This window comes from Arvicola amphibius, chromosome 9, assembly GCF_903992535.2.
Source record: "Arvicola amphibius chromosome 9, mArvAmp1.2, whole genome shotgun sequence".
Classification (NCBI taxonomy): Eukaryota; Metazoa; Chordata; class Mammalia; order Rodentia; family Cricetidae; genus Arvicola; species Arvicola amphibius.
In genome coordinates, this window is record NC_052055.2 from 47,964,636 (window position 1) to 47,991,272 (window position 26,637).

General features: G+C 39.8%; 1 pseudogene; it reads right to left on the reverse strand.

Annotated features, from left to right (window-relative positions):
- Nucleotides 1-8,114: 8,114 nt before the first annotated feature.
- LOC119823620 lies at nt 8,115-9,308 on the reverse strand (annotated as a pseudogene).
- Between the last annotated feature and the right edge of the window lie 17,329 nt (nt 9,309-26,637).

Sequence of the window (26,637 nt, forward strand, 5' to 3'; positions counted from 1 at the left end):
CCTTTCCCCAGCTCCTTCCTGTAAACATTTGGTTTCACGAAGTCCAATAATCAAATGGTAACTGAGTGCTTAAAACGAAGACCATTAAACATACAAAAGATTTCTTCTAACCATGGTTTGTCATCACTAACAAACAGATTGTATTGCTTGGTGTAATCAGTCTGAAGCCAGACAGCATGACGGTGACATGATCCTTCCTATACTAGAGTGAACTCTCTTCTCAACCATGATTTATAGCTAAAAGGTTGCAAGTGTTGCATTTTGAGTCAGAATAGTTTATTTCCAGACTGATTTTGAAAGGAAGCATTGAAAACATTTTTCATTTCTTTAGAGGAAGTGAGACAATCTTCTGGAAGCCATCGCTGCCATTCTGTCCCAGGAACTAGTATGGAGTCATTCACAAGGGAGCTAGAGCCTTGCACACGCTGGGCAAGGGCTTTACCACTGGTTAATAGTTTCAGCCCTGCTTTTGCTCATGTTTTTTTTTTTATTTCAAAAATGCAACTAATGCAGTGAAGGAATATGTCTAAATTTAGAAGCTCTACAACTTAGTCACCTTGACAAGTTGTCTTTAATTTCCAAATAATTATTTATTGCACATCTCATTTTTTGAGTATCACAAAAGTTTATCAAAAAGTTTCATATGAAAATGTTCATGACCCAGTTCTCCACCGTAGTGAAACAGACCCTTTGGGGGAGGATTGTCGACTCCTTGGCTGAACAGCCCTGGCATAGACTCTTTCCAAGGCTTCTAACATGATGATGCTGTTTCCTATTATGACCAGCACTCCAGTTTGGGAGGGTGGGCCTTGCTCATGACAGCCCTTCAGCAGGCTCAGCATAATGGCAAAGGAGGGGTGCCCACATACCCGATGATTTCATATATAACTTTAATATTAAAGCAACTGTTTCTTTTACTTGTGAGGAAAGCATAACTTTCTTATGGAGCCATCAAATCAAATAGCAAATGTTTCCAGCAAACTGGCAGTCTCACTTGAGAAACCATTGCTGGGGCAATTTTTAGAATCTCTGAAGTAGTTTAAATAAAGTGAGCCACAGAGCGAACTCGTCTCAGGAACATATGAAGTGTATGTGAAATATATGAAGTATGTATATGTGTCAGCAGAGGTCCAGGGCCAAAGAGCCTTTGCAAGGCTGAAGGAATTGCAGCATTAGGTGCGAATGGCCTCTTTAGTGATGACAAGGATACACTGTAGAGGAATTGAGATTTTTGGAAAAGCCTAGTCTGATGAGATTTATTGACAGAAAACAAAGGGTTGAAGGAGCGTGATCAATGATGATCACAGAAATCTTGTCTTGGATTTGAGATGGAAAACAGTCTCACAATTACTGCTCCTGTCACACCACAGAAATAGGGTAGGAGTGTTCTTTTCCTGTCTCCTTGCTTCACTCGAGAGTCTAATTCAAAAGCTTAATTTTAAGTATGACATTCTAAAGTTGGTTGGATCAGCAACCTGGGAGTATGTAGACAGGATGCCAAGTAGGTTCTCATGGAGAGACATGGTATGGCTATGTTATAAGTAGTCTCCTTAATTCAGGAAAGTCAATAAGGTGGAGCGATAGCTCCCAGGGATTGGTGTTTCTAGATAATCTTTAAAATACCCCATTCTGCAAATAGATTCCATACTATGAACTTCCTCAGAATTATATCCACCAGACTCTTAACTCTCAAACAATAGACAAGTCCTAAAGACAGATCAATTTGATAAACACTTAGCCCCCACCTTTATGAACTTACATCACTTCCAAAAAAACACTGTTGTGGTTTTCCATTATAATAAAAGGTAAAATTTATGTTAAATGTATCTTGGAAATTAATCTTAGAGAAGAAATCAACCCAGGGATTGAAGAGCCCTATCCCTGCTTTAATCATAGTCAGTAGGCAAGGCAACTGATACTAAAAACAGCAACCACTTAAATGTTTGAGTATTCTCTTCTTTTTTCTTTGTTTTTAAGATTACAGTACAATTACCTCATTTCTCCTTTCCTTTTTCCCCCTCCCTCCAATCTCTCCCATATACCACTTCTTGCTCCTTTTTAAGTTAATGGCCTCTCTTTACATTGTGACATGCATATATGTATGTACATACATACAGATTACTAAATATAACCTTCTCAGTCTATACAATGTTACTTATGTTATCACCTTACACTAAAATGAGCTTCAAAGGGATGAAAGACCTAAACATGAAAGTTGAAGCACTGAAACTGCTAGAAGACAGCATAGGTAATACCCTATATGATACAATACCCTATAGATATAGTACCCTACATGATACAGCACCCTATATGATATAGTACCCTATACGATATAGTACCCTATACAATAAAGTACCCTATCAATACAGTGCCCTATATGATACAGTGCCCTATATGATACAGTGCCCTATATGATACAGTGCCATATATGATACAGTATCCTACATAATTCAATACCCTAAATGATAGAAAAAAATTTTTGGATAGGACTTCATTTTCTCAAGAATTAAGACCAACAATTAACAAGTGGAACTTCATAAAGCTAAAAACGTGGATAGTTAAAGAAACAATTGACTGGGTGAAAAGAAACCCCAGAGGATGGGAAAAACTCTTTGTCAGTTATACATGTGATAGAGGATTAATATACAGAATATATAAAGAACTCAAAAAACAAAGAATAAAAAGCCAAAAAAACTGCAAATAATCCATTTGAAAATGGGACTTGAATAAGAGTTCTCAAAAGAAGGAAGAATGGCTAAGAAATATCACAAAATTTTCCACTGTTACTAGTAATCAGGAAAATTAAAATCAAAACAACTTAGAGATTTTATTTTACCCTAGACAGAATGGCCAAGATCAACAAAACAACTCCCAACAAATTGGGGGAGGGGAGGCAGGGAAGAGGAAATCCTCATCCACTGTCCTGGGACATTAAACTGGTGCAGTCACTATGAAAATAAGTGGAGAGAGTTCTCAAAAAGCTAAAAATAGATTTCCCATATGACTACTCTTGGCATATAGCAAAGCTGACATCCTACTTCAGAGATACACTCAGTCCTGTTCATTGCTGCTCATCATAGCCAGGAAATGGAAGCAAATTAAATGTCCTCCAACCGACAAATGGATAAGGAAAACGTGTTACTCAGCTGTAAGGAGAAAGATGAAGCCATGAACTCGGCAGGTAAACAGGTGGAACTAGGAAAGAGCATATTAAGTGAGGTAATTCAGATCTAGGAGACAAAGGTCACATGTTCTTTCAACGGAGGCTCCTAGCTCCAGATCTTCAGATGTGAATACCTATCCTGGAGTAACTGCAGAAACCAGACAAGGACAAAGGGACCGTATCAGGTTAGGGGAATCAGGAAACAGTAGAGAAGGGAATGTCAGGGTACAGATGATCTGACTGGGGACATTGGAAAGAGAGACTCTTCAGGGAGGGGAGGAGGATGTGAGTACAGAAGGAGGAGGAAGAGTATAAAATAACAGTGAGAAATCAGACTATTAACTAGCTACAAAAACCTATAATACACATATAATTCTGTGTATAAATATAATTTAAATGAACTTTTCTCATCTTGAGCTGAAAATTCTCCCTCCAAGAGCCAAAGATCACCTGGCAAAAGCTCCAATACCTGTTTTAGTTGACTCTCCTTGGGTCTCTGTAAATATTTTTTTTCTGTAGGGTTTATTAATATTTTATTGTTGTCTCTAAATTCAATTTGTTCAATGAATTATGGAGACAAAAATGAATTTTAAGTTTCCCTCTGTGGTAAGAAATAAGCAGTCCTGGAGCAAATAGAATAACTTGATGTCTTTACTTGCATATAGTCAATTCATGTAATTTACAGTTTAAAAGGTGAAGCAGGCAGAAAGAGTGAATTCTGCAGGGTAGACAATAAGATGTGTGTGGGCTTGTTTAGAAAAAGCTGGGACCATTCCAACTCTGGGATTAGAAATCATGAAAACAAGTAGATTTTTTTTCCTAAGTGTCTTTATTTGCTCAAGGTAACAAACAGAAACAAGCTGAAAGGGCCACTGATTTTACTCTATGGAAATTTATGACTCTGCTTACATAGTGTTCCGGAGCTGGGAAGACTTCCAGAGCAATAGAACACAGGTTCCTCTGATGCTCTCCCTTCTAATTCTGTATTGTTTTAACACACACTTCTCATAAGACTTGCCAGTTTTGCCAACTTTAACTTCTGTTATTCTTGAGAGTTTTGGCTAGGCTATGCCACTGAAGTGGTACAGTCTTTTCCTTAGATGTTCTTCATTATAGAGAAATCACCGACTCATCCTTGAGTCTGACCATCTGCAGTCGATAGAAAATTCTTCTTTGTCTCTCTTAAAAAGTGTGATGTCCCATAACTTTCACATCAGGATTCTGTGTGGCACTCTGGAGAAAAAGCTTCTTGTAAAGGCATTTCTGTAAGAAAATAAATAAAGCCACTAGCACTTCTTTTCTCTGTGTTGGTGAGAAGTATAGAGATAATACAAACAACAGAATGCTGCCCGCTTTCTAGTATTTATCCTGTATGTGAAGTGAGTTATCACAACAAAGTATAAAGTTAGAAGTATATAATTTAATTTAGTAAATAATAAGTATTTCCTACATATAAAAGAAGGAGTGATATAAGTGACCATGTAGAAGTGGATTTAATTTTCTCATTTAATTTTTCTTTGTTTGAGACAGCGTCTCTTGAGTCCCAGGTTAGCCTTGAATCTCTTGTGTAATTGAGGAGGAATATGAACTTCTGATCCCCTGCCTCAGCTTCCCAAGTTTTGGGCTTACAAGAATGCACCACCACTCACAGCTTATGAAGTGCTGAGGATCAAACCCAAGACCTCTGTGTGCTAGGCAAACACTCTGCTGACTGAGGTTCAGCATCCCCAGCGCATGCCTGAAGCAAACTCTTTCAATAGCAGAACTAAGTTTTATACTTGAATTTCTTGGGCCAATATATGTTTTGAAATTTTAAAATATTTTTATTTAATTAAAATATAATTGCATTATTTCCCTCTCCCTTCCTGTCTCCAACTCTTCTCATGACACCTACTCTTATTCCTTCTCAAATTCATTTTTGGCCTTTCATTCTTTAATTATTGTTATATATATGCATATATATACATACACACATATATGAATAAATATATAAATGTAACTTTTTGAGTATGTTTAGTGTTGCTTATATGTATATGCTTTTAGGACCAACAAGTTGGAGTTGGATAACAGTTTAGGAGGCTCATATCTATGGGGAAGACTAATTCTCCCTCTCTCAGCAGTCTTTAATTGCGGGTAGCTCTGTATCTAGGGATAGGTGCTATGGGATAATGCTCTTATACACTGTAAGGATTTGTCACTCGTATTAGTTTAACAAAATGCTGATTGGCCAGTAGCTAGAAAGGAAGTATAGGTGGTGCAACCAGACTAAGAAAATTCTGGGAAGAAGAAAAGCAGAGAGATGTCACAAGCAAGATGCAGAGGAAGCAAGATGAGAATGCCTTACTGAGAAAAGGTACCACACCACGTGGCTAAGTAGACAAGAATTATGGGTTAATCTAAGTTGTAAGAGCTAGCTAGTAATAAGCCTGAGCTAATAGGCCAGACATTTTATAATTAATATAAGCCTCTGTGTGTTTCTTTGGTACTGGGTGGGACAGGAACTATGACTACAGGTTTCCCTTTTTTCACATTGGCAAGTGTCTTAGTTACTTGCTTTTCTTTTCTCTCTTTTCTTCTCTTATGTCACAACTTTGTTATATGGATTTTTTTTACAATATAAACAAAAAAATACAGGTATACAATATATGGGTACAGCTAAAGACAGAATGATGGCCCCTTTCTCTTCAAGAGGCCATGGTTCCCATTTCTAGTAAAACAAAGAGACCGAGTATAGTAGCAGGTTTGTTGTTAGCTACACACTTTGCCTAGAAATGATCCACAAATGCATTTCTCCTCCTGTCACTTACCATAAAGTGTAAAAACTGAGTGAAAGGAAAGTTTTCTTGTTTTTCCTGCTAATGAAATATGCTTCATTCTACTTTAGCAGAGTTAATATATGAAGATATCTAAATTAGATGCTATTACAAAAATCAAGCAGTATTGGTTTCCACTCCCACCAGCAGTGGAAGAGTGTTTGTTCCTCTTTCTCCACATCCTTTCCAGTATATGTTGACATTAGTGTTTTTAGTCTTAGCCATTCTGACAGGTGTAAGATGGACTCTCAGAGTTGTTTTGATTTGCAGAAAATTGGGAATCAATCTGCCTCAAGACCCAGCTATACCAATCTTGGGCATACACCCAAAGGATGCTCAGTCATACAACAAGGATACTCACTTGCTCAAATGTGTTCATAGCAACATTATTTGTAATAGCCAGAAACTGGAAACAGCCTAGATGTCCTTCAACCAATGAATAAAGAAAATGTGGTATATTTACACAATGGAATGTTACTCAGGTGTCAGAAACAATGACATCAGGCAATTTGAAGATGAATGGATGGAACTAGAAAAAGATCATTCTGGGAGATAGGTAATCCAGACCCAGAAAGAGAAACATGGTGTGTATTCATTTATAAGTGGATATTAGCTGTAAAGCAAAGGATAACCATGCTACAACCCACATCCCCAGAGACACTAGGTAACAAGGAGGGTCCAAGGCAGTATGCATGGATTTCCCTGGATAGGGGACTTAGAAGAGATCTCCTAGGTAAGCTGGGGATGGGTGAAATGGGAACATGAAGTATCGGGTTGGGGTGGGATAGAGGGAGAAAGTAATGAAAGAAATATCTTGATGGGGGCATTTCAGCGTTAGGTAGAAACCTGGTGCAAGGGAAACTCCCACGAATCTACAAGGATGACCTCAGCTAAGACTCCTAGCAATAGTGGACAGGTAGCCTGAACGGGCTGTCTCCTGTAATCAGATTGGTGACAGCCCTAATTGTCATCAGAGAGCCTTTATCTAGTAACTGATGGAAGCAGATGTGGAGATCCACAGCCAAGCACTGTGCTGAGCTTTGAGAATCCTGTTGAAGAGAGGAAGGAAGGATTATATAAGCCAGTGGGATCAAGGTCATCACAAGGGAACCCACAGGGACAACTAATCTGGGTTCTTAGGAGCTCATAGACACTGAACCAACAGCTAAGGAGACCACATGGGACCTACGTAGGCCCTTGATATTTGTGTGACAATTGTGTAGCTTGCTCTACTTGTGGAACTCCTAGCAGTGATAGGAGGGCCTTTCCCTGTCTATTCCACAGATTTTTGGAAACCTATTCCTCATACTGAGTTGCTTTACCAATTCTTTACATGAGGGGAGGAGCTTAGTCCTACTTCAACTTGATATGCCATGCTTTGTTGACAGCATGGGAGGTCAGCCCCTTTCCAAACAGAAACAGAGGAGTGGATTTGTGGGTATGGGAAGGCTTTAGGGGTTGGGGGAGGAGATGGCAGGACAGAGGAAAGGAAGAAGGGGAAACTGGTTAGGATGCAAAATAAATGAATAAATTTAATTAATAAAAAATGTAGCAGTAATGAGATTCTGGCTAAGAGGGCACTAAACTTTATATATATTTAAAGGACCTAAAGCAGAAAAAAAGAACCCTAACTGCACAGTAAGTGTATAAGTTTTTCCATGTGTACTTTTAAATAATAGAAGTGTCAAAGAGAGGATCTACTGTGTTAGACTAACTACATTATTATATAACCTGTATCGAATGGAACCTCTGTAATATAATGATCATAGAGAAGTATAGTTTGCGCCATATTATGCAATATATCAGTGAAAACTTTCCAGAGTCCTTTTATTTTAGAATATTCTATAAACAATTGAACTAGCAGTGTATGACAACAGTAAAATGTTTTCTTATATTAAACTTAAGATACCTTTTTAATTAAAAAGGAAAATATAGAAAGGTACTCAGAACTGTTAGTTTCTAAATATACAACACCGGAGACAATTCAAGGCATTTTAATCTCCTTTAAGAACAACAACAAAAATTAATTTTTGTCATGCCATTAAATCCATCATTAAACTGGTGTGAACTGGTCAAATGGATTCCTCAAACATTAATGTTCAAGCTGGCATATTGGCAATTAGCACATAACTAACTGGTCAATAGAGTTTTAAAAAAATCTCGCCTTTCTTCTTGTCCTTTTCCAACACTCTTGAAGAGTTCTGTTGCTCTAAAATGCATTGTTGAACACCCCAGTTTGCCTTTTTGTCTTTAAACTGATGATACCTTCCCTCTAATTCTTTGTACTTCTAAATTCCTTCTCACTTGTTTCTGGCACCGCTAGAATTCCTTTTCTGAGCCCTTCAGGTTTTGAACTTTTTCTTCAGCCTTCATCATCTCCTTCTTCTTCATTTTGGCTGCATGTTCCCTTCTTTCTTCTCCCATCTGCGCCAGAGGGCTCTTCTAAGTTGCCCTTTCTTCTTGTTGTTATCTGCTCCATTACAAGTCACCACTGCTGGTTTTTCAGTCCTGTAGTTCTTATCGTGTATGCTATCAGCAACATCCTGCATGTGTGTCCTTATCAATGTGTTTCTTAGAACTGTAAAATGACACCATTTGTTTACTTCAGACACACCCCCTGACTCTGTAGGCATTAGCTTTGATGATATCACTGCCTACCAGAGTAGAAGGTAGATGGTGCCTTACTTTCCTAGCCAGCTTATCTTCTTTTTCATCATCTGGAAATTTTTATATTTTAATGTGATGTCCTTGGTTTCTTTTATTATTTGTTTTTTAAACTGTTGGCATTCCTCTGGTGTGAGTGTGTCTAGACGCCTTGGCAATTGGTGGGATGATATTCACTTTTTCATGCAAGTGTTTCATAAACTCAGCATCCAATGGTTTAGGTCCATGTCCTGAAGGAGCAATGAAGTACAAACACTGCACCTGGCGATCAGGCATTGATAACAGGCTTCCATCAATTACTATTACCCACTGTATCTCCAAACCCTGGAGTATCAACTATTGTCAGCAGCAACCAAACACGCCCTACTTTGGTTAAAACTGTGGATTGCTTCACTTGTACAGTCTTTTTTATTCTAGGAGAAGGACCTGGGTACTTTAGAGAATGCAAACCTGTAAGGAACAATGAGTTGACCGATGTAGACTTTCCCAGTCCAGATTCACCTTCGACCTTAAGTGTGGATTTAAATCCCCCTTTCAATGATTTTTTTGTACTCTTGGTTTGGGAGATTGGCATGTCCCACCTAGCCTTTCAGGTTTTTTGGTTGAGCTGCACACAGCATGACCTTCATTGGCACTGGCACAGATCTCTGTGTGTCGTTAACCTCCATGTCTACACTGGCTGAATTTGGGTACTTCTATCACTGTGGGGAGTAGGGTGTTTTGTATGTTTCTTCAACATGACCTATGAGATTAACTGTGCTACATTTATTACTCTTAGTTGCTTTTCTATTGCTGTGAAGAGACACCATGACCAAGGCACTTGTAAAAGAAAGCATTTAATTGAAGCTTGCTTACAGTTTCAGAGGGTGAGTTAAGTCTATGATCATTACAGAGGGGGTCATGGTAGCAGGCAGGCATGGTACTGGGGCAGTAGCTGAGAGTTTACATCTGATCCACAGTCACGAGGCAGAGAATGAGAGCTAAGTAGAATGGTGTGGTCTTTTAAAGCTTCAAAGCTCACCCCCAGTGACACAACTCTTCCATTATGACCACACCTCCAAATCCTTCCCAAACAGTTCCACCAACTTGGGACCAAGCATTCAAACATAGACCCTTACAGAGGCCATTCTCATTCAAATCACCACAGCAACTCTCCTGGTGTTGCCGTTGTTCAGATTTTGTTTCAGAGTCATACTTTCAGCTGAGGTTTTATGGATGGAGCTTCCTGCTCATTTCTAGGGGGCACAAGTTTGCAGGAGACTTTCTGGTCTTCCTCCTGTTGTGACCTTCCCATTCTTTTGAAATTTTTCTTAGGACTTTGGTATAGGAGTTGTATTATAGATGGATCCAGTGGAGCTGGGCATCCCATGACCAGTTGTGGTTTTCTGTAATGGTCTCTGTTTTCTGCAAAACGAGCTTCTTTGATGAGAGGGGAAAGTATACTTGAGGGTAGAAGGATATGCTTTTACATGCATTTGGGACTTAGGGTCTAGTGAAGTGGCGGTAGTGTGTTCTCTATGATCCACAGCCTCAGCAGTCCTCAGTAGCTGGCTAGGTTTCTAGTACTAGACATTATTTCCCTTCTGTTTATTGAGTCCTAAGTCCAGTTAGAGAGCTTCCATCAAAATATGAATGGCATTATTGCATCTGTAGTAATAGCTTATCATACTGGCCATTGAAGTTTATAGGTGTTTTAGCTGGGTAGCTTTCATAGCGTCTTCTTGTCCTTTAAAAGCTGGTCATTGGGAGGAGGCTTATGGATCAGATCAAAATCAATTACTCCAAATCCTATGTCTAAAGTATGTGGTATATTTAGCAATAGGAACTTACCTTCACTTTCTTTGGGGGCAACCAAAGACAACAGTAATATCCTATATTTCTTGGACTACTCTGACTAGCAACTCAAAAGGAGATTTCTCATGCAAGTAGTGCAACTTCATATATACATATGCTTACATGTATTATATGTAATTTTAGGTCTGTATAAAATAATATTTCCCTGAGTCTATTTTGAGCCTCCTTAGTGCTGCTATCCTTTACCCTCTTTTCCTTCTGTAATTCCTTCCTCCCTTTCCTTCTGTAATGTCCTTCCTCTATCTCTCAAACTAAAGTCCCTCTTTCCCCCTTATAGCACCTATATCCTGCTATTCCCCTATCCTGAGTTCCTTCTCCAGCAATTTTTTTAAAATCTCCTGATTTCTGCAATTACTCTAGGTTATATAGTCACATCTGAAGATTTCAAGCTAGGAACCATAAATAAGAAAACATGACAACCAATGGAAGAGAATGAATCAGAGAAAGCATTTGTCTCTCTGTGTTGAACTGATTTCACTTAGTATAATATTTTCCAGTTCTTCCCATTTACCTGAGAATTTCATGATTTCACCTTTCTTTACAGTGGACTAGTATTCCAGGCTTATGTGCACCCCATTTTCATTATCCAGTTGTCGGTTGAAGGACATTTAGTTGTTTCCATTTCCCAGCTATTGTGAATAGAGCCACAAAGAACAATGCTGAGCAAGTGTCTGTGGGGTAGGATGTTGAGTCCCTTGGGTGTATGCATAGTTAGGTCTTGTGGTAGATTTATTTTAAGCCTTTTGAGAATTCTTCACACTGACTTGCATAGTGGTCACACAAGTTTGCAATCCCACGAGTAACTGAGGGTTCTCTCCTCGCATCCTTGCCAGCATTTGTTGTGGGTATTAATTTACAAATAATGAATCCGAGATTATGGAAAATTGTTATTTTAGTACCATGAGGTACCTTATTGAGTGCTAAGCAAAAGGGAAAACATGCGCTCCTCATACACATATCAAAATATCCTCCCATATTATGGACCAAATGGGAAAAGGAACAAAAAATTGAAAACAGAAATCATGGCAGTGTTGTAAAACACTGCTCTGTCCATAGGCCTACGTCATTGTCAGTCCAATAGACTCACTGAGACACATCCAGGAGACTGACAGGCCTACCTTGTGCTGCTTAGAAGCAACTCTTCCATTACATGATAGTACCAGGTCATGAAACGGCAAAGAAAGGTTACATTTACAATTCTGATAATTTTGTTTACTCTGGATTTTATTTGCATTGATTTTTAAATTTTAGATTATTGCATTGAAATGTCATTGTTTTGATTCCTGTTTTTTGTGTCCTTGAGAGTCTGTGTTCAAGATAAGTATGCTATTTGTTTAAAACGAATATCAGCCCTAGGTTATTACATACATAAAAACACCAAATAATGATTAATTTAGAAATTAGTAAGACAGGGATTATTGAAAGTAAGAGAACAAGATGAAAGTTATGTGGGATAGAAGCAAATCAGAAAATGTTTATGTTTAAGGAGTAATGGCCCAGCACTGATTCACATAAAAAGGATTTTGAGAATAAATTGATTGTAGTCTCACAAGTTACTTCAACATGAACTCAACTTAGCTAAGAATGAGAAGTGACTTCTCACTGGTAAGTCTTCTGGAGAACATGCCGGTTGTACCCTGAAAGCTCATCTGTGGGAGAGATGGCTCAGCAATCAACACTATTCTTCCAGAAGACCCTGGCTCAATTACCAGCACTAACATCGAGGCTCACAACTACATTTCCAATTCCAGACACACATGCAGTAAAAATACCCGTACACATAAGATAAGGATTAAAAACATTTATGCCATAGCTAACATTTAGGATAAGTAAGGTAAGGGCATTTGGAAATTATGTCACATGATGAATAACTAAGAAAGAATGAAGGATTTATTTGGTGAAGGGATCAAAACTATTGTAAGCAAGAAATCTCTTTTCAAATATGACGATTCTCAATTCTGGCTGTAGAGGAGAGAGATTACAGTTTCCAATGTCTAAGCAACACACAAGACAAGTGATGTAGGAGTGTTTCTATCTATCTGTTGTTTCATTGGTTAATTAATAAAGAAACTGCTTGGCCTGATAGGTCAGAACATAGGTGGGTGGAGCAGACAGAACAGAATGCTGGGAAGAAGCGAAGTGAGGCAATCGCCATGCCTCTCCTCTCTGAGACAGACGCCATGGAGCCAGCTTTAATCTTTCCTCGTGGTATTACACACATTATTAGAAATGGGTTAATCAAGATGTGAGAGTTAGCTAATAAGAGGCTGAAACTAATGGGCCAGGCAGTATTTAAATGAATACAATTTGTGTGTTGTTATTTCGGGGCATAAGCTAGCCAGGCGGCTGGGAGCTGGGCGGGAATGCAGCCAGCTGCTCACATCACTACAGAGAAGGAAGAACAGAACTTTGCTGGTGTGCACTCAACTATCAGGCATTAGGCTTCTTTGATGGATGTAGGGCAACCCAACTCAGGAGACCACTGACTTAGAGGATGGCTGGGTGGTAGAAATGGTAGCCTTGTGCTATCCATTCCAGTGTGACAAAGTCACCTATCTTCTCTCACCTGCAAAAAGCTTTATATTTTGGCTCACTAGAAAAAGCACATTAGAGGGACTGGAGAGATGTCAGCACTTAAGAGTATTAGCTGCTCTTGCAGTGTATCTGGGTTCTATTCCCAGCACCCATGCACTATCTCACAACAGTTTGTAACTCCAGTCACAGGGGATCTGATGCTTTTGTTTGGCTCCACGTGTTCTTATGAGCAGTTAGAAGCATGCTTCTTGGTAGTGGCATGGACCTAGAATTATAGCAATAAATGTGGCTCCCACCAATATTTCTGCATGAAAATAGATTCTCAGGAAGCCAAGGAATGGGGAGAACCAGTTGCCAAAACTGCCACTTTAATTCTAGCCACATCACTTAGTAGATTAAATATTCATGTGGTCAGAAACAGATAGAGATATACAGTAAAGACAGATTCAGACAAAAAATCCCTCTAAACACTTTATAGTGTATTTAAAATTATACTTCAGTCAGGATTTGATCATAATCCTAAATTTTCTTTGAATCCTCATAAGATTAATCAGTGCCCCCAATCATCAGTAAGTAGCCTAGAAAACTATGCCCACATTCCCCAAAACTGATTACTATTCCAAAAAATGGATTATTATTGTGTTGGTTACAAGTTGTTATGGATAATAGTCAGAAAAAGATAAACAAAGAAGATTAGACTCAGGGTTCTTATTTTGAAAAGAAAAAAGAAGAAATGATGTGGGATAATGCTCTTGTACACTGTAAAGAGTTGTCAGTTTTATTGGTTTAATAGAACACTGTTTGGCTGGTAGTGATGCAGGAAATATAGCTGGATTGACCAGAATAGGAGAATTCTGGGAAGAGGAAAGAAAGAGACATAATTGTCATTCAGAGGAAGCAAGATAAGAATGCCTTACTGAGTAAAGGCACCAAGCCACGTAGCAAAACATAGAAAAGAATTATGGGCTAATTTAAGTTGTAAGAACTGGTTAATAATAAGCCTGAGCTAATAGGTCAAATGGTTTATAATTAATATAAGCCTCTGTGTGTTTTCTTTGGGACTGAATGGCTGTGGAACCAGGTGGTACAGAAACTTCAGTTCATACACAGGAACTGCATTCATGTGATGCACAGACAAGCATACTTACAAAATACCCATAAACATAAAGTAAAATTTAAGGAAAAGTAAAAAAAGAGCACATTTGAGCTCATATTTTCTGAAAATATGTTATGCAGAGGCCCTTACTACAGATACAGTTCAAGTTGAGATTGGTAGTTGTGAAAACTCTTTTGGGAGGGCAAATTAGGTAATTTTAAATGTTCTTTTTGTTTCGACGATTCTATTACTCTTTTGCTTCCCACTTTGGAAACACACTCTTTTGCTCACTTTGATTTTTTGCTCACTCACCTGCTGCTCACTTCAATGCTGCTCATTTCCACTCTTCTAGCTGATTAAGCATGATTAAAATCAGAACAATCACTTAAATGTGTTCTACCATAATCTAATTGCATAGCTGTACATACTGCACAAGTAAGCATCTGATAGGCCAGTTTTGGTTGTGTGTTGTGAAGAGTTTAATCTATGGTACTTCAGGTGAGTCTTCAGTATTAAACTTCAACTTGAATGATCTTGTACTGATTAGGGGAGAGCGAATTCTAAAATTTGCAATTTTGCCTCCTAGACAGATGAGTAAGAAAGCAAGATCAATACAGAGAAATATCATCTATTTATTTTACCATATTTCTTTCTTAGTTAACACAGTGAAAAAAGGAAATGCGTTTTTTTGTGTGTATACCAAGATAACAAAAACTTGAATTTTTAAGTATTTCAGAAACTAAAATGTTTCGAACACTTATGTAACAGCTTTTAATGTGATTATGCCCCCTCTATTCTTCTACAATTTCCAAGTACTGTTTCTTGTTACATTTAAATATTTGAGATCATTTACTTTTTAAAATTTGAGATAAGGAGTCATATAGGCTGGCCTCAAATTAGTTATATAGATGAGAATGACTTTGTACTGAGAATGACCTTGAACTTCCCATCCTCTTGCTTCTACTCTGCCTACCTCTCCATAACTATATAGTAAAATAAATATTTTATGTGTACTTTTGCCTGCATGTACAGCTGTGCAGCGCTTGCATGACTGGGGGGGATGGAGGGCAGAAGAAAGCATCTGGCACTTGGTATTAGAGTTACAATTGATTCTGAGCTGCCATGTGGGTGTTAGGAATCAAACCAGGGTCCTCTGGACAAACAGCCAACACTCTTATCTCCTCAGATCCATAAATGCTCCTATTTATTTTATATTTAAGTACATATTTGGTCATAGAAAAGGGAAGTGTTGAGTACACAAAAGAAACAGCTTTACTAGGCTTCCTGCTTGGGGCACTTGTTTTTCCTATGGGAAGACGGCTGACTTTGGACTTGACTTTCTTGCCCCTGCCAGGTTGTTGGCGTAACAAGTCAGGAGGGCTAGCGCTGGCACTCTCAGACTAGCTAAACTTCCACTGAACCTCCAAATAGACCAAAGCCAGGCTCAGAGGTATAGGGGATTTCCTTGCCCTACCATCTCTCCCATGGATACTAATAACCTTATGTTGAAGTGAGCTTTGTGTCTTGGGTTGACATGAGGTTGAAGAGCAACTCAAGGCGAGCCTCTTCTGGATCCCTGTGTTGACCACCGAGGGGCCGTGAAGGTGGAGAAGGAGAAATTGGAGTCAAATTCTGGATGAGTCCCAGGATATAAAAACTCTGTAAAAAGAACCACAGCAATTTGTCAAGCAACTGGAATGGTAGAGGCTCATGCTGTGGTACAGCCAGGCCAATGTGGGCTCACCCTGGGTGTTTTCTTCAGAAAGGTGTCCAGCCAGACGACCATCTATTGCTCCCAGGCCAATATGGACTCACCCTGGGTGTTTTCTTTCGAAAGGTGTTCAGCCAGACGACCATCTACTGCTCTGAGGCTCTGTAGCTGAGATTTGAGAGCATGTGTAAGCAGAGACCACTGTTGGTGGAAGTGAGTGGATGAAGCCGCAGCAGGAGACCCTTCAGATATGCATAGCAGAGATCCTGTTGCAGGCCTGTAAGAGAAAGCCAATGGGTGTCTTGAACTGAATGAGAGAAATTCTGGGCTATGTTTCTGCTATACCAGAAAACTAACCTAGGGCAGAGCAGCCCCATTGTCGAGCAGCTTGGGCTGGCGTGGTCCTGTGGGGTTCTATAACTGGTTCCATAAGGCAATGATCAAGCACTGACTATTCTTACCCAGAGACTATCAGACTGCAAGGACTTTATTTGCTGGCATGGCAGGTGTGGGGAGAGGAGGGGGAGCTCTTTATCCTTTTCTCTGTCCCAGTGGTCCCAGTTTTGCATCCCAGTATTTGAGAGTTCTCACTTTACCACACTTTGTTCCTTGGTCTTATTCCTGGAGGCTGTTGCCTTCCTCTGTCTCTGTTGCCCTCTGGGATCTCCCGAGCACTTAAATAAAGATGGTGTACCTTGCCCAGGGATGTGAGGTAGAGAGAAAAGAGAAGACAGGTGACTCTGGAGTCTACTCTAGAGGCTTTTAGCATTTCCTCTTCATTTACTAAGGAGAGAACTGGAAGCATAAAGGGTGGGGACAGAAACTTTGGAGGAAAGATGAAATTCACAATGATGCTCTTGATTTAATCCTCATATCACTCAACATTTTTTTTTTCTTAAAAAAGTCCAGGATACAGAAACAAAGGGTTATAGCACATGTACTCACACATATATTTTGTGTATGTGTGTGTGTATGTGTGCGTGTAGCACTCTGATATTTCTCTATGGATTTATGCTTCTGAACATCATATGAGGAGAGGCGCATAGTTCCTTTGTTATGGTCTGTCCTTTCATGAAGGTTTGTGCAGAAAACAGCGTTGTAATATAAAGATAGCATCTTCCTTTGGAGCAAGGAGCCAAGATACTTACTATTGATGATAAAAGATTCAGATTATCTGTGCTTTGGTTAGTCCCCCGCAGTGCGACCCACTGTTTGTGCAGATGTTATTTGATGAGTTTCATGCTTCACTGTGGGAACTGGGGAGTTGGCAGAAGGAAACACTGGTACTCTGGCGATTCTGTCACTGTAACTAATATCTTTTACAGGGCTGTGGAATGAGTAAGCTGAAACTGGTGCTAATCATGCAGGCTGAAAAATTTAAAGAGATAAATAGGCTGAAAATTGACGGAAACCTCCTTTGCAAATGCTGATTTCACGTACACAGTCCTTGAGTGGTCATCACAAACCCTTCTTTTTCTGTGGTCTCATTTTCTCTACCTCATGGATCTTTTGATTCTGGCCTGGGAGCCTCAAGGCCTTCTGTAAAGCATGTGTGCTGGTGTGGCATGCTAACTCATATTTCGTGTATCGAGTGAATTCTTGACAGTTTGGCAATGAGAATGAGATCTATGGATGAAGTTAAGGCAGCCTTTCCAAAGAGGGAAAATGAAGGTTTTGTAGGTCAGTAGAATTTGAAGGTTTCATGGGAAGCAGTACCAAGGACACTGAGCAGATAACATGGTCAATTGGTTCATGAATGATCTTCCCCTTCATTTCTAATTAGGGATGAGGAACTGGAGAAGTACTTTGATGTCAAATGTCAGGAAGTAGGTTAAATTTTTTTTTAAAAGTAAGTTCTGACTGTTATTGGGTATAGAATTTCTTTGCTAGTTTGGTGGTTAATCTCAAATGAGTTCTATTGTAATAAACAATACTAATGTGCAGAAGGCTCCATTTTTATCAGACAACAGTTATAGATATATATTTTTGATATTTATTATTTATCAGGGTCTACACATTTATAAGAACATGGCATGAGTTTTATATTTTATTCTATAGATACACAGCCTGTCAGAAGTATTGAGAAAAGCGGAACTTGTGGTTGTTATAGCCAGACACAGGGGAGATCATTAGAGTTTTGGTTAGTTAAGCTTAGATGTTCACCAAACAAAGAAATGGACAAGAAAATATGGCATTGTATTCAGTCATTACATTATATCCTTTATAGACAAATGGGTGAACTGGGGATTATATTAATCAAACTGAGACAGATTTAGAAAAAAATCTAGATTAAAATATGTAATATGACCAAGGTCCTCCCAACTCCCCCCAGGTCCAGGAAGGTGATCGACCAAGCTGAGAAGGCTCCCACAGAGCCCGTCCATGAAGAAGAATCAGAGCCCAGAGCCATTGTCCTTTGCTTCTCAGTCAGCCCCCGCTGTTGGCCACACTCAGAGAGACGGGTTTGGTCGCATGATCCATCAGTCCCATTCCAACTGGAGTTGGTGATCTCCCATTAGTTCTGTCCCACCGTCTCCATGAGTGAACGCACCCCTCTCGTTCCTGACTTTCTCCCTCATGTTCTCGCTGGGAACCCTGATGGCTCCTTGGCCTTGAGAGGGAGGGAGGGGAGGTATGGGTGGAGGGGAGGGGAGGGAAGGGGGAGAAGGAGGGGAGAGAAAGGGGAGAAGGAGGGGAGGGAGGGGGGAGGAGGAGGGAAGGAGATGGTAATTTTTAAATATAAAAAAAAATAAACCATGAGAAAAAAAAATATGTAATATGACATAAAAGTAGAAGGTAAGCTCTGTAGGAGGAATGTGTTTGTTTATATGCAGAATCTAGATTTCTGAACAAGAGGACCAATTGGAGTGGGAGAAGGGGTGAGAGAGGACAATGGGGGCAAATATGGGTAAAGCTCAACATATCTACATAGCATACGTAGATGAGCAAATACGTGTGAAAATGCCTTGAAGAGACCCATCATTTTGTAAGCTGTCCTAGTCTCATTTGCATTGCTGGGTAAAATACCCGACAAAATGCGACTCAGGGGGAGAGAACAGGTGTGTTGCAGTTCCTGCATCAAGGCAGTAAGTTGAAGCAGCCAGTCACATCCACAGCCAAGGGCTGAGCGTGGAGAAATACACACATGGTAACTTTCTCTGCTCTTACACGATTTAGAATGTAAACCCAGGGAATGGCGCTGACCATTTCAAGCTAGGTACTCCTACATCGATGAACACAGGGAAGGCAGTCCCTCTAAGTCAGCCCACAGGCCAGCCCAGCCTAGACAAAGATTTAATTATACTCTCTTCCCAGGGCTGATCTAGATCGTGTCAAGTTTACAGTGAAAACTAACCATCACATATCCTAACTAAAAGGAAAGGAAAAGAGCACTGACTGCTGTCTTGCGAAGAAGAGGACAGCTTACAGAGAGCTTGTGCATTTGTCTGTTTTTCGTTGCTGTAACGAAATGCTAGAAGTAGGTATTTAGGTATTTGAAACAGAAAAGAGGCTTTTACAATTTAAACCTCACAGTTTGGAGGACGAAAAGCCAGTGTTAGGGCACCATATCGAGTGATGGGTTGTCTCATGGAGAGTGTACATATTCTGTTTCTCTCTTCTCGTAAAACCAGTAGCCTCCAATCATGAAATGCTACTATAATAACCATATGTAATTCTAACTTCCTCCTAAGGGCCATATCTCTAAATAGCATGGCTGGATCGACAGTACAAGATGTGAGTTATCTTTTGTACAGCAGAAATCAAATCAAATAATAAAGAGGCTGGTTACTCCCACTACAGGCTTGCCACTATTTAGCCAGTGGAGAAATTGTGTTAGTCAGTGTTCTATTGCCGTGAAGAGACACATTGACCATGGCAAATCTTACAAAAGAAAGCATCTAGTTGGGTCTGGCTTACAGCTTCAGACGTTTAGTTCATTATCAACATGGGGGCATGCCGGCAGACCTGGTGCTGGAAAAGGGGCAGAGAGAGTTCTAGATCTAGATCTGAACTCAGCAGGAAGACAGAGAGGAAGAGGGAGGGAGGGAGGGAGGGAAGGAGAGAGAGAGAGAGAGAGAGAGAGAGAGAGAGAGAGAGAGAGAGAGAGAGAGAGAACCTCTGAGTGTCTGGCTTGGGCTGCTGAAAACCCCAAAGCCCATCCGCAGTGACACACTTCCTCCAACGAGGCCGCCTACTTCAACAATGCTACACTTCCTAATCCATCTCAAATAACTCCACGTCCTAATGACCAAGCATTCAAATCCAAGCACCTATGGGGCCATTCCTTTTCAAATCACCACATTTCACTCCCTGACCCCCAAAGGCTTGTAGCCATATCATAAAGAAAAATGCATTCAGTCCAACTTCAAAAGTCCCCATGGTCTATAACAGTCTCAGCAATGTTTAAAAGTCCAGAGTGAACCTTTAGGAGTCATTCTTATTCAAAACACCATAGCTGTTAAAATGCTTAAGACATTTTTAAAAGATTTAATTTTACTCTAAGTGTGTGTGTGTGTGTGTGTGTGTGTGTGTGTCTCATGCACATGTCTACAGAAAACAGCAGAGGGTGTTAGTTACCCTGGAGTTGGAGTCACAGGTAGTGAGGCATCTTGTGTGTGAGCTAGGAACTGAACTCAGGTCTTTTGTGAGAGAAGGAAGAGGTGTTAATTGCTGAGCCTTCTCACTAGACTCCCCAATTGGTTTTCCTTCCTTCCTTCCTTCCTTCCTTCCTTCCTTCCTTCCTTCCTTCCTTCCTTCCTTCCTTCCTTCTTCCCTCCCTCCCTCCCTCCCTCCCTCCCTCCCTCCCTCCCTCCCTCCCTCCCTCCCTTCCTCTCTCCCTCCTTCCTTCCTTCCTTTCTTCCTTCCTTCCTTCTTTTCCTCCCTCCCTCCCTCCCTCTTTCCCTCCCTTCTTTCCTTCCTTCCTTAAGACAGGGTCATACTATATAGCCGATTGGCCTGAAACTTGATATGTAGGTCAGACTGGCCTTGAAGTCACAGTAATCTTGCCACCCCTGTCTTCTGCATGCTGTTATTTAAATGTATTTACATTATTATTGTTATTATTTTCTGTGTGTGGGTCACACACATGCAGTGATACACATGTAGAGGTCAGAGGAAAACTGTGTTAGTTGATTCTTTCCTTCAGTGCATCCCGGGATCAAACTCAGGTTGTCAAGCTGGTGCAGCAAGCACTCTTGCCTGCTGAGTCATTTTGCCAGCTCTAAATATACTTTCATAGCATTTAATTAACATGTGACATTTGGAATCTGCTGTTGATCCCTTGAGTGGGGAAAATTTTGTTGAAGAACTGATGAACATTCCTTGAAATAGGATGGGAAGTCCAAGTATTTGATAAATCTCACTTGTGAAATAATAAGTTTAACCCTTGTTTAATTTGGTATACTTCATACATAGTTAACTTTTCAGGCTTATTTAATGTCTGTTATGCTCGCCACTAAAGCTGTAGCAATGTTAGGTTATAATTCACTTACTTTAAGAATTCACTGCATCTTAGAAAAAGATCCTCTCTGCCTCATACTCACTCTTGCTCACAAACAGAAATGAGTCACTTTGCAGGTCTCTTCCCAAGTGGAAGGAATCCTTAGAGATGCCTACTGCATCTCTAAAATATTCTGTGATGGCAGAAATATTTAAAGAGACTATACTTACTGGGTTTTGTTTATTTCTCTTCCTTAAAATGAGTTATTAGAGGCTAAGGAAATAGATAGGTCAGTCTGGTAGAGCGCCTGCAGTTCAAGCTTTAGGATCTGGGTGCAGATGGCCAGCTTCTGTGTAAAAAGCTGGCATGGTGGCATTCATCTACTGTCCAAACTCTGAAGAGTCAATGGATGCCTGAAGTGCATTGGCCAGTCAACCTGGTCTAATTGGTGAGCTTCATGTTCAGGGAAAGGCCCTGTATCAAAGATAAGGTGCAAAGAAAGACACCTGAAATCAACCTCTGACGTCCACGTCGTGAGCACACATTGTGTGCACACATGCTCCAAACCACACATGCCAGTGCTTGGCTGGGTGTTATTTAAGTTCTCACGTATCTGTAAATTCTGTATTGTAACATAGACCAGTGAAGGAAAAGTTTCACCAGGGAAACATAGGGTACTACTACTTGCCTTGAAGCTCTTTTATGATGTATACAATACTGTGTACTTTAACTTAGACCAAATGGGGATTCTTTGTCATTTGAACACACAGAAATTTTACATAGTCTTTTAAATCATTGATCTGACAGAAATGACTTGAATTTTTGTATCATAATTGGCAACTCATAAAATTATGCTACTTGGAAAATACACAGAATGGCAGATAGAAATCCAGGTAAAGCTGGAGGTTTTTATTTGATTGCTGTCAGATATAAGCACTCCTATATCACGCATGACTAAACAATCCACGGCAGTTTGCTTAGGATACAATCATGACAATCTAAAGGTTGACAGCAATGGGTAAGCTGGAAAACCATTTGTGGTACACTTCTGGGAGACAGAGTTTTTGTTTTATTCCGCTTGGCCTTATTTTGATTTTTATTAGAATTGAATGTTTTAGCTTCTTTTCCTACAGGCTCTTTGTGAAAACTCTCTCACAGGGGCTTTGAAAACAGTCCAGTGGACAATGAGAAATGATGAGATATCATGACAAGATTTTTTTGAGGAGACAAGACATGCCATGACTGATTAATTTTCTTGGGGCTGACTCAGAATGCTGGCACCATCTTGAGTAAAAGGCAGCAACCAAACTAAGTAAGAAAATGCTATAAAGAAACCTGATATGCTGTAAACAAAAAAAAAATAAAATAAAAAAGAGAGAAAGCAATATTCTTTTATAGGTTTCAAATGAAAGTGCTAATTTAACCGATATTTGGGAGATGTCTGTGACAGTTGAGGATGAAAGCTGATGCCTATTGCAGTGTGTTTTCTATCCCCAGAAGACCAGGCTAAAGAGTAAAAAGATCTCAGTCTCGCAAACACTTGCTCAGACCGCCCCACCCCCTGCTGGCCCAAGAATAACCGCCAGCGTGGACAGTTTCTATCAGGAACTGCAGAGAATGAAGGCCAGAAAATTACCCACTGAGCCCCAACCCTGACATGCCCTTTCCCCAACTCAAGTCCTACAAAACCTCAGGCCCCAAGTGCCACGGCGTGCAGTCTTTGCTTCGACAGAGAGACTGTGGCCCTTCAGCTGTTCTGATTAAAAGAACAATTCTAGGCTCTGTTCTGTTCTGGTTTTTATTTTCTGTTTGCTTCATTACAGGTCTTTCATACAGCCCAGCCTGGTCTTGAACCCCCCCATCTTCCTGCTTCAGTGTCCCGAGTACAGGGATGTGGGCATGAAGAAGCACATATGGCCTCAACTGAGGATTAGATCCCTGGATCTTGTTAACTTTACCAATTATCAGAAGCCTTAATGGTTTTCTATAATTTTTGAAAGTTAGTTTTTTTTAAAGGCAATTAAGTTGGGTGAAGTAGTACATGCCTGTAAACACAGTACTTGGGAGGCTGAGGCGGGAGAACAATGAGTCCAACACCAGTGTTACCTCTAAATCATGGGACTTTGTCTTAGAACAAAAACACATGCAAAAACAAAAACCCAAACCACATCCTCCCCGTTGCTACAAAACAAAACACGAATGAAACATAAACCCACAACAACAACAACAAAAAAACCTGGCAATGAATTGCTCATGTTACATTCATTGATTAAAATTTGCATAAACACCTACTGCTTAGGTCCGTGGTTATAGATACGGAAAAGCATTGGAAAATACTCTGCTTTTGTGGATCTTATATTCCTGCCACTAGCACATCCACACAGAAAACCGAGTGGGCTTTGTACTGTGCCATGTGAGGATAACACATGGACCTAGTGAGGCTGGGCACAGCAGTGGCCCAGACAAGCTCTTGCTAGGGAGATGATAACAGTGAAGACACCAGAGAGCTTTGGTCTGTGTAGTCGCCCTATGGCTTGCTTGTGTTTTAAATCACTTTTGTGCTTCTGAACCCTTCTGCACTGTAACAGGGAGGTGGTCCATTGATGAGAGCGATGGCTTTTAGGGATTTGCTTAAGGCCATATAGCCAGGTACAGGTCAAGCTGGACACAAAGCTTAACAGAAGACTCTGATCACTATGTAAATGCTACCAAAAGCCACGACTGAATATCGTCTATGGGGTTCATTGAAACCAGGATTAGTACTTCAGCAATTCAGCTTAGTAAGTTAGCATTTTAATTAAAGATGTACAGATCAAAGTCTTTAAAATCTTTTATAACACTTAGATCATGTTCAGTTGCTAAATTTGGTACAATGAATTGTTTTTGTAATGTTTGTCTTTTTCCAACGTAAATTCAATTCTTTAAATTTTATTATGAACCTCTATGTGACCAGAGAACTATCCTGTTTGAGAACAAGAGAAAAATGCAGAAAAGCTCGTATAATGAGATAAGCTCACCAGAAGGTCACTAATTATTTTCGTGATTGTGACAGACTAGACCCTTTCGTTCTTCACTGGGGCTCTAGTTCTGACGATTGTCTTAAGGACACAGGTAATTTTATACCTTATCATCTCTCTAGGTATAACTGAAAGTTTGTGTTGGCATTTGAAGTAATGGGTTTCATTACTCAGTGTACTTTTTTCCTATTTGTCTCCTTGTTGCACTATTGCCCATCTTCCCCTGCCCTTTTTGGTCTGCTCCCACTACCCAGGTAGTCAACCCTGCTGTGTCTTCATGTCACATATGTGGCATTATCTTCTCTCCCCTCACCCTTACCTTTAGACTGTTTCCCTGCTTGTATGTCTTCTTTCTACTTTTAGGTCATGCATAAGTTAAAATATAGATTCTTCATCTTAGGGGCAACATCTTGGTGTACGAAGTCCTTCTGTAAATGTGTTGCTTTTATTGGTTAGTGAGTAAAGAAACTGCTTTTGGCCAGTGGCTTAACAGAATATAGCCAGGCTGGAAAAGATATATCCAGAGAGTAGGCAGAGTCAGAGAGACATCACGTAGCCATCAGGAACAGATAAACTAGAACCCTCCAGGTATGCCATGAGCTTTGTGGTAAAATATAAAATAATGGAAATGGGTCAATACTAAATGTAAGAGCTAGCTAGCAATATGCTTAAGTGATTGGCCAAGCAGTGATTTAAATAATAGAGTTTCTGAGTGATTATTTTGGGTCTGGGCAACCAGGAACAAACAAGTGGTCTTCCTACTACAACATCTATTATTTTTCTTTCTGAATCTGGCTATTTAGTTTAATATGATGATTTTCCATTCTATTTTCTGGTAAATGCCATAACTTTATTATTTTTTTTACAGTGGGATAAAATTCCATTGTGCACATACATGCTACACTTTATTTATTTGTTAATGGAAATTTACTCTGGTTCAATTTTTTGGTTATTGAGTTCAGCAATAAACATGGGTGCCCAAATATTTCTGTGACATGCCAATATAGAGTCCTTCAGGCTGTACTCAGGAGGAGTGTAACAGGGTTGTATGGTAGTCCTATTTTTAGGTGCTTGAGGAATCGCCATGTTTATTTCCCTAGTGACTGCACCAGTTTACATCACTGCTGATAATGTATAAGGGGCTCTCTTTCTTTGCTTCCTCATCAGTATTTGCTGTCATTTGTTTATGATAGTCTTTCTGCTGGAGTAAGCAGACTTCCAAAACAGTTTTGATGTGCAGTTCCCTGGTGCCTAGAGATGATGAACAGTTTTTCAAATACTTATTGATCACTCACAATTCCTCTTTGGGGAACTATCTGTTTAATTCATTATCCATTTGTTGACTAGGTAATTTTTCCATTTTATTTTTGGAATTCAATTTAATAGGTTCTAAATATTAACTCCTTGTCTGATGTATAGCTGGCCAAGAGTTTTCCTGTTATCTAAATAGACTCTTCATTCTTGTTGATGGTTTCCACAGCTGTGCAGAAGAGCTTTAATTCCCCCTAACATTGTTTATCAATCCAGGGGACTATTTCCTTTGAGGTTAGGGAACTCTGTAGGGAAGCCTTGGCCTTTGTTTTGATGTGGGAGTGCGTTTGCCTGTTTTCTTCTAGTAGCTTCAATTTCATATCTTACATTAAGATCTTTGATCCATGCTTAATTGATTTTTTGTGCAGGTGAGAGACATGGCTCTAGTTTCATCCTTCTACATGCAGAAACCTAGTTTTCCCAGCATCATTTGTTGAAGTGCCTCATTTTTGTTAGAAACTTGAGACCCCTGCTAATATTAGGGATCTGTATCTTTCTGGGTTTATTTCTGGGTCTTCTATTTTATTCCATACTCAGAATTTCTGCCTCTGTACTAGTATTGCATTGTATTTTTTTGTGCTATGATGCCTTGTCTAATTTGAGACTAAGTGTTGTAAACGTTTTAGCATTGCGTTTTCTGTTTAGAATTGCGTTAACCATTTGAAGTCGTCTGTGATCCTATATGAGATTTAGGATTGTTTTACTATTTTTGTGAAAAATATCATTGGAATTTTGATGGATGTCACATTCGTTCTGTAGGTAACTTTTTGTAATAATAAAAGTACCCACTCATAAGTGGATATGAGAGGTAAAGCAAAGGATAACCAGACTGTAATCCACAGCTCCAGAGAAGCTAGAGAATTCTTCCAGTAATTGATGGAACCAGATGCAGAGATCCACAACCAAGTGCCAGGCCAAGCTTGGGGAATCCATTTAAAGAAAGGGAGGAGGGAATATATGAGTAAGGGCTGTCAAGATTATGATGGAGAAATCTACAGAGACAGTTGAACCATGTTCATGGAAACTCATGAAC